Here is an 8,461-nt window from a genome sequence, read left to right as displayed (position 1 = left end):
AACAGAAGAGGATCGAAGAATTTCAGATGTGATGCTACTGACGAATGTTTACACGAGTAATTGGGTGGACTGCTAGGGTAAGGAATGAGGGGGCTCTGCGCAGAATCGGAGATGAAAGGATTATGTGGAAAACACTGCCAGAAAGGAGGGACGGAGGGAGCTGTAGAGAGCAAAAACTGTAAAAGAAGACAGAGACTGGCATACATCCAGCAAATAATTGGTAACGTTGGTTGTAAGTGCTACTCTGAGAAGAAGAGATTGGCACAGGAGAGGAACTCGTAGGGCGCCGCATAAAACCAGTCCGAAGACTGATAAAAAGAAAAGAGGCTCTCCACGAATCAGAAGAACTGCCCATTGTCAAAGCTGACTGTTGTTTCTGTTCATGAAGTCATGATTGGAGTGAAAAGCCGCGCTTGCTCGGCTCGTGTCAGTGGCCTTTTCGGTCGCGGTTTGTGAAGTCTGTGAGTGTGTAATGTGGGAGTTCGGGCCGCGTGACAATATTGATCAAATTAGGATCCGTTCGCCGTCTTTAGCTGGTAGATACATACAGCGCAATTTTATTGTGAAAATATTTTGGAAGACAGACTCATTGGTTAAAAAAAAACTGGCGTCTCGGAGAAAATTCAACGTGCGCGATGTTCCAACAAATGCCACAATCTCATCGATATTTAGGAAGCCGGAGACAGCTGGTGCACTGCTGCACTGAAAAATGACATTACATCATTTAGAGGATAAGTTAGTGACAATGTACGGAGACGCACTGAGGTATCTCCAGGGAAACCGTTGCGCCGATTAAGCCAGAAGACAGACATTTCATATGACACACGTCACAGAGCCCGAAAAAAATCAGCATTGCGACCACACAGAATACATATGATGCAAACACCAAGAAACAGATCATGTGTTACTGTCGGCAACTCTTACTCAACGTCCAGGCTCTGAGCACTATGGGACTTAACAGCTATGGTCATCAGTCCCCTAGAACTTAGAACTACTTAAACCTAACTAACCTAAGGACAGCACACAACACCCAGCCATCACGAGGCAGAGAAAATCCCTGACCCCGCCGGGAATCGAACCCGGGAACTCGGGCGTGGGAAGCGAGAACGCTACCGCACGACCACGAGATGCGGGCCTCTCAACGTCCAGACATTGTCTCCAGATGAGGCTTGGTTCCATCGGTCAGTCTAGATCAACACACAGAACAGCAGTTACTGGGCTGGTGTAAACCACTATAGCCCACGCAACACTACTGTACGATGAAAGGTTTGAGTGTGGTGCGCATTGTCACCTTCTATGATTGTTGGTCCCATTTTCTTTCATACGACCGTAGAAACTACAGTTTATACAATCATCTACAGTACATTTGTGGAGCACCTGGATGATGTTGAACTTACAGAAGATTGTCAAAATATCCACGGGTGTGCTGCCGGTCTACAGTGTCCAACGGGCACAATATTTCGGCGATCATACATGTCGCCATCATCAGGTGAACTGACGGACTGAGCTCCTGTGAACGTGCAGGCGCGGAGATCCGTACGCTATGGCTGCTCAGAGGGAACTGGGTTCGGTGGCGGCGTCGGCCGATTTAAATACCCTCCGCCCGCGGCACACTCCCTCCGCCGTCCGCGCCCCGCGCCACGGTCGCGCGGTGGAACAGATTGCGACGGCGTCTGCGATGACGTCGGTGTGATGGCTCTGTCCGCCGTGGTCGTCACAACTATACGTTTGCTCGATTTACTCTTGATTAACCCAATCGCTGATTCCCAAGCCTTGCTAAGATTATAGCCACAGTCACGGTTTATGAGGTCGTCATTGGTGCGAATTTCGATGACCTCTCTAACAACGCTGTCCCAGTATCTCGACTTCTGTACCAGAATCCTCGTGCGTTCATACTACATAGCGTGATTTTCCGATAAACAATGTTCAGCGACCGCCGAATTGCTCGGATACATCAGTCACGTGTGCCTCTGGTGTTCACGGTATCGATCCTCGACAATACGCTTCGTCTGACCAATATACGACTTGCCACATTGACATGGAGTCTGGTACACGCCGGAGGACAAAACACAGTTCCGACTCGGTGTTTCTTCAAAATGCAGGCGATTTTCCCCGAGAGTGCGCCTGTATATGGAATAAACGCAGTGCCTACCTCCTCCCTCGTGATTTCATCCATCTCCACAGGTTGTGCTGTAGCGGTTGGGCGGAGAGCACGTTGAATCTGCCACTCTGAGTACCCATTTTTTCGAAGTACAGTTATCAGATGTTCCAATTCCTGGGGTAGACTCTCTGCGTCAGAGATTTTGCGCGCCCTATGTACTAGAGTTTTAAGTACCCCATTCCTCTGTGAAGGGTGGTGGCAGCTGTCTGAGTGCAAATACAGATCAGTGTGCGTTGTCTTCCGATACACCCCATGACCTAGGGTGCCGACAGCCCTTTTCTTGACCAAGACGTCAAGGAAAGGTAATTTACCCTCCATTCCAGTCTCCATAGTGAATTTGATGTTTGGGTGTATGGAGTTTAGGTGTGTAAGGAAGTCAAGGAGTTTATCCATACCATGTGACCAGATGACGAACGTGTCGTCCACGTAACGGAAGAAGCAACTAGGTTTCCCTTCGGATGACGACAGGGCTTCCTCCTCGAAGTTCTCCATGTACAAATTCGCTACCACCGGTGAGAGTGGGCTACCCATGGCGACTCCCTCCGTTTGTTCGTAGTATTCTCCATTAAAAAGGAACTACGTGGAAGTCAAGACATGCCTAAAACGTTCAGTGGTCTTCTCGTCAAACTTCTGACTAATCAATTCTAGTGACTCTCGCAGGGGTACCCTCGTAAACAAGGAAACGACATCAAACCTCACCATGTTATCTGACTCATCCAACGTGAAGCCATCAAGGCGTTTAACAAAATCCACGGAATTACGGATGTGATTAGGGCATTTATCTACATAACGACTTAATATTCCCGTCAGGTATTCGGTCAACAAATATGTAGGTGCCCTGATGTTGCTGACAATGGGGCGTAATGGTACCCCCTCTTTGTGAACCTCCTGGAGTCCCTATAGTCTAGGCGGTACCGGACCTTGGGGTAACAATTTCTTGGCGTCACCCTCCAGTAAATCTGCGTCCTTGAGAAACGACCGAACCCAGTTCCCTCTGAGCAGCCATAGCGTACGGATCTCCGTGCCGGCACGTTCACAGGAGCTCAGTCCGTCAGTTCACCTGATGATGGCGACATGTATGATCGCCGAAATATTGTGCCCGTTTGACACTGTAGACCGGCAGTACTCCCGTGGATATTTTGATTATCAAATACGCTGGGAGAAACTCAAGAATCACATCTTACAGAAAATTACTTTTATCAATCTGGAGCAATGTGTCACATTTGTAACTCTCCCATGCAACTTGTAAGCAGTTGCTTTGGTGACCTCAAAAATCTTTTGGCATCCCGATTTACTGACCTACTATCCTGCCCCCCCCCCACTCCACCCGCTCCGTACTTTTTCTTGTGAGGGCATCTTAAAGAACGAGTGAACAAGAGTGGACTACAGATAACTACACTATTGGCCATTAAAATTGCTACACCACAAAGATGACGTGCTACAGACGTGAAATTCAACCGACAGGAAGAAGATGCTTTGACATGCAAATGATTAGATCATTCACACAAGGTTGGCGGCGGTGACGACACCTACAACGTGCTGACGTGAGGAAAGTTTTCAATCGATTTCTCATACACAAACAGCAGTTGACCGGCGTTGCCTGGTGAAACGTTGTTGTGATGCCTCGTGTAAGTAAGAGAAATGCGTACCATCACGTTTCCGACTTTGCTAAAGGTCGGATTGTAGCCTATCGCGATTGCGGTTTATCGTATCGCGACATTGCTTCTGCGTTGGTCGATATCCTATGACTGTTAGCGGAATATGGAATGGATGGGTTCAGGAGGGTAATACGGAACGCCGTGCTGGATCCCAACGGCCTCGTATCACTAGCAGTCGAGATGACAGGCATCTTATCCTCATGGCTGTAACGGGTCGTGCAGCCAGGTCTCGGTCCCTGAGCCAACAGATAGGGACGTTTCCAAGACAACAACCATCTACACGAACAGTTCGACGACGTTTGAGCAGCATGGACTATCAGCTCCGAGACCATGGCTGCGGTTACGTTGCATTAAAGACAGGAGCGCCTACGATGGTGTACTCAACGACGAACCTGGCTGCACGAATGGAAAAACATCATTTTTTCGAGATGAATCCATGTTCTGTTTACAGCATCATATTGGTCGCATCCGTGTTTGGCGACATCGCGGTGAACGCACATTGAAAGCGTGTATTCGTCATCGCCATACTGGCGTATCACCCGTCGTGATGGTATGGGGTGCCATTGGTTACACGTCTCGGTCACCTCTTGTTCGCATTGACAGCACTTTGAACAGTGGACGTTACATTTCAGATGTGTTACGACCCATGGCTCTACTCTTCATTGGATCCCTGCGAAACCCTACATTTCAGCAGGATAATGCACGACCGCATGTTGCATTTCCTGTACGGGCTTTTCTGGATACAGAAAATGTTCGACTGCTGCCCTGGCCAGCATATTCTCTAGATCTCTCACCAATTGGAAACGTCTGGTCAATGGTGACCGAGCAACTGGTTCGTCACTATACGCCAGTCACTACTCTTGATGAACTGTGGTATCGTTTTGAAGCTGCATGGGCAGCTGTACCTGTACACGCCATCCAAGCTGTGTTTGACTCAATGCCAACGCGTATGAAGGCCGTTATTACGGCCAGAGGTGGTTGAACAGGGTACTGATTTCTCAGGATCTATGCACTCAAACTGCGTGAAAATGTAATCACATGTCAGTTCTAGTATAATATATTTGTCCAATGAGTACCTGTTTATCATATGCATTTCTTCTTGGTGTAGCAATTTTAATGGCAAGTAGTGTATACAGCTCCGTGAGGCCCTTACACACTTCACAGAACGTCTGCTGGTGCTGGTGAAGGGCACTTCAGACATTTACGACAAGGCCGTGCCTTTTCCAGTGTACCTCTACATGAAACCGATGGCCGCCAATAGGCGGATATAGAGGGGCGTGTGGGCAGCACACAGCTCTCCCAGAAATATGTCAGTCTACGCAGTCTACGAGACCAGAGCCGCTACTTCTCAGTCAATTAGCTCCTCACTTTTCTTCACAAGGGCTGAGTGCATCCCGCCTGCCAACACCGCTCGACAGTCCGGATCGTCACCATCTATGTGCTAGGCCAGCCCGTCAGCGCTTAACGTCGGTGATCTTACGGAAACAGGTGTTAAAACTGCGGCAACGCCGCTTGCGATGGCTGCCATGCACTCTAAACTAAATAGTACTTTGTTTTGTACGCGCAAAGTCATTTTCCATATCAGCTGCACTTGAACTTAGTCCATGTTACAGTATGATATCTTGCTGAAGCTATGAATACGTATTTGACCTGCTTTTCACGTCGAAGTTTAAACCTACCTTCTAACGCATATTAAATACTATCCTGATGAGAGCAATAGTCATAGAATAATAGCACTGGGAAAATCGTAAGAAAAGTTAACTCTGTTCGTAATTTATGTCCAAGTTGTGATAGTAAAGTTACGTACTGACGCACCTACAACTAAGAAAACGTGGCTGCGTGATAGTGGTTTGCGATACTGAAGCGGAAACTAGAAATGCTTGTTCTCAAGTGCTTTCACTCGATTAGTTTCTAAAGTATGTATGTAATCTATTGGTACTGACTACAAACAGATACTAAGTTTGATGGTGAACAATTTATGAGTGTCAATGATACGGGGGTGGCGTTCGAAGTTAGACGAAGTGCAGGGCAGTGGACATTTTAAGTAACGGAAAGTGCGGCTTTCACTGTGAGGGAGCAGGTGAATCTGCAATTACCATTGTAAGTAGGCTGTTTATGTTTTCTTATTGGCAACGTTACGTAGCGCTCTGTATGAAAATCACTGGCTGTGCTGTGTGCAGTCTGTGGCTAGTTTGCATTGTTGTCTGCTATTGTAGTGTTGGGCAGCTGGATGTGAACAGCAGCGCGTAGCGTTGCGCAGTTGGAGGTGAGCCGCCAGCAGTGGTGGATGTGGGGAGAGAGATGGCGCAGTTTTGAAATTTGTAACACTGGATGTCATGAACTGCAATATATATTATGACTGTTAAGGTAAATACATTGCTTGTTCTCTATTAACATCTTTCAATTGCTAACTATGCCTATCAGTAGTTAGTGCCTTCAGTAGTTTGAATCTTTTATTTAGCTGGCAGTAGGGGCGCTCGCTGTACTGCAGTAGTTCGAGTAACCAATATTTTTGTGAGGTAAGTGATTTGTGAAAGGTATAGGTTAATGTTAGTCAGGGCCATTATTGTGTAAGGATTATTGAAAGTCAGATTGCATTGCGCTAAAAATATTGTGTGTCAGTTTAAGCATAGACTTGTATAAATTTTTCCTAGGGGACTTTTCATATGTCGACCCTTAGCCAAGGATAACTCACTGGAATCTTCTGATTTTTTCCTGTAGATTGTGTAATTAGTGTAGATTTCGTTTATTGCTAGCGCGTAATTGTAGAGAGAATCTCCTTTGTAGTTGCAGCCTTTCATTGTTGTACAGTAAAACAGTTGTGGCGTGCATGTAGATTTGCACCAAGTATTTCGCAGCTGCGCTTGCAATTAACGAGATATTATTTTCAGTGCTATGTTAATGTGTTCTCTTATTTTTGCTCTTCAAATTGTGTTTTTCTGTGTTGTCATGTGAAATATTGTGACAATAATGGTGTGTGAAAAACGTAATACTAGGATCCAAAGTAAACTGAGAAATGACAGTGAAGACGAAAGCAGTGTGTTAACGCCACCATGTAATGAATTAACTAATATTCAAAGTAGTAATTTGGTAACTGAGCATAGGGAAATGGAGCAGGCGTCAAATAATGGTGTAGACAGTGAAACAGGTAGTGAACAGGGAAGCATTATCGATCGATCGGTCGGCAACAGCTCGCCTCAGGAATCGGGAATGACAGAACACAATATTGCAAATACTGTAGACTCAGGTTTTGGGTTCTCACCGTTTTCTCAAATGTGTCGAGACACATTTTCCGCTTGTCAAAATGTGAATGTTGCCGGTGCAAATTCACTGCCGAAAAGCACTGAGGAACATGTTTCAGACACCAGTGCATTGTTATTACAATTAATGCAACAAATGGGACAAAAGCTTCAAAAGTTTGACACAATGGCACAAAAGCTTCAAAAGTTAGACTCAGTGGAACATACGCTTGAACAAACACGTGAAGATTTAACTATTGAGTTACATAAAATCGAATCGAAATGTCAAAAGGTCTGTAATGACGTAAAAACACAAATTGTGAGCATTTCCAACCTATTTTTTCGCGGCATGAAAATGCATTACAGAATCACGAAGCAGCTATAAAAGAACTGCAAACTATTGTTCATGAAAATCACGACACCCTGCAAGCTAAAATTGACTCAGTTGCATCTACCGATTCGGTTACGCAACTTGCAAAAACTCAAGAAAACTTAAAGGACACAGTAGATACGATTTCAACACAAATGGACACTCTGAAATTTGGTTCAGAAAACACACTGAGGAAATAAGTACACTATCGGAGAAAGTAGCCGAACTTTCGGATCAGTTCACTAACATATCTGCAAAGGTAGATGTTGATCTGAATGACACAAGACCTGTAGCCATCACTGACACAGAAGAGTATGAACAAATTAAGAAATTCAAACAAAATCAGAATCAAATTAATACACAATACAAAAGAGAAATCCGGGAAGTACAAGATCAGTTGGCACAAGTAATACAAAAATTTCATATTTCAGAGGACACTCGCGCTCCAACACGGGAAGAGGAACTTAGAAATACGGGAAAGCCACAAAATAATAACACAGGGCATTTCGGAAATTATGAAAGAAATTGGCAAGGTGCACCGAATTTTGAGATGGAACCGCCGACACGACGTAACAATGACCGATATGCTACTCGCCGACACGATGATTTTGACTATAAGCTGTTCATTACTACACGTAAATTCAAAACGTTTAAGAATTCTGCCAATGACATTCATCCACAAGCGTGGCTCCATCAATTCTCCCATTGTTTTCCTCCCAACTGGTCAATGGAGCACAGGTTAGAATTTATGTGTGGCTACTTGGAGAATGAACCAGCTGTAAGAATGCGATCGGTCATTCACGATTGTCACAGTGAAGGAGATTTTTATCATGCCTTCCTCTCAGTATATTGGTCTCAAACTACACAAGACCGAGTGAAACATGGCATCATAATGATGAAACATTTAGAACAATCTGAATTTTCCAGTCTTGTCAAATATTTTGAAGACATGTTGCATAAGAATCAGTACCTGTCAAACCCATACAGCCCCTCAGAACTCATCCGCATTTACTTAATCAAATTACCTGAACAT

The sequence above is a fragment of the Schistocerca cancellata genome, chromosome 3, assembly GCF_023864275.1.
Source record: "Schistocerca cancellata isolate TAMUIC-IGC-003103 chromosome 3, iqSchCanc2.1, whole genome shotgun sequence".
In the NCBI taxonomy this organism is placed as follows: domain Eukaryota; kingdom Metazoa; phylum Arthropoda; class Insecta; order Orthoptera; family Acrididae; genus Schistocerca; species Schistocerca cancellata.
The sequence above is the reverse complement of the archived record's forward strand: the minus strand, read 5'-3'. Positions refer to the sequence as shown.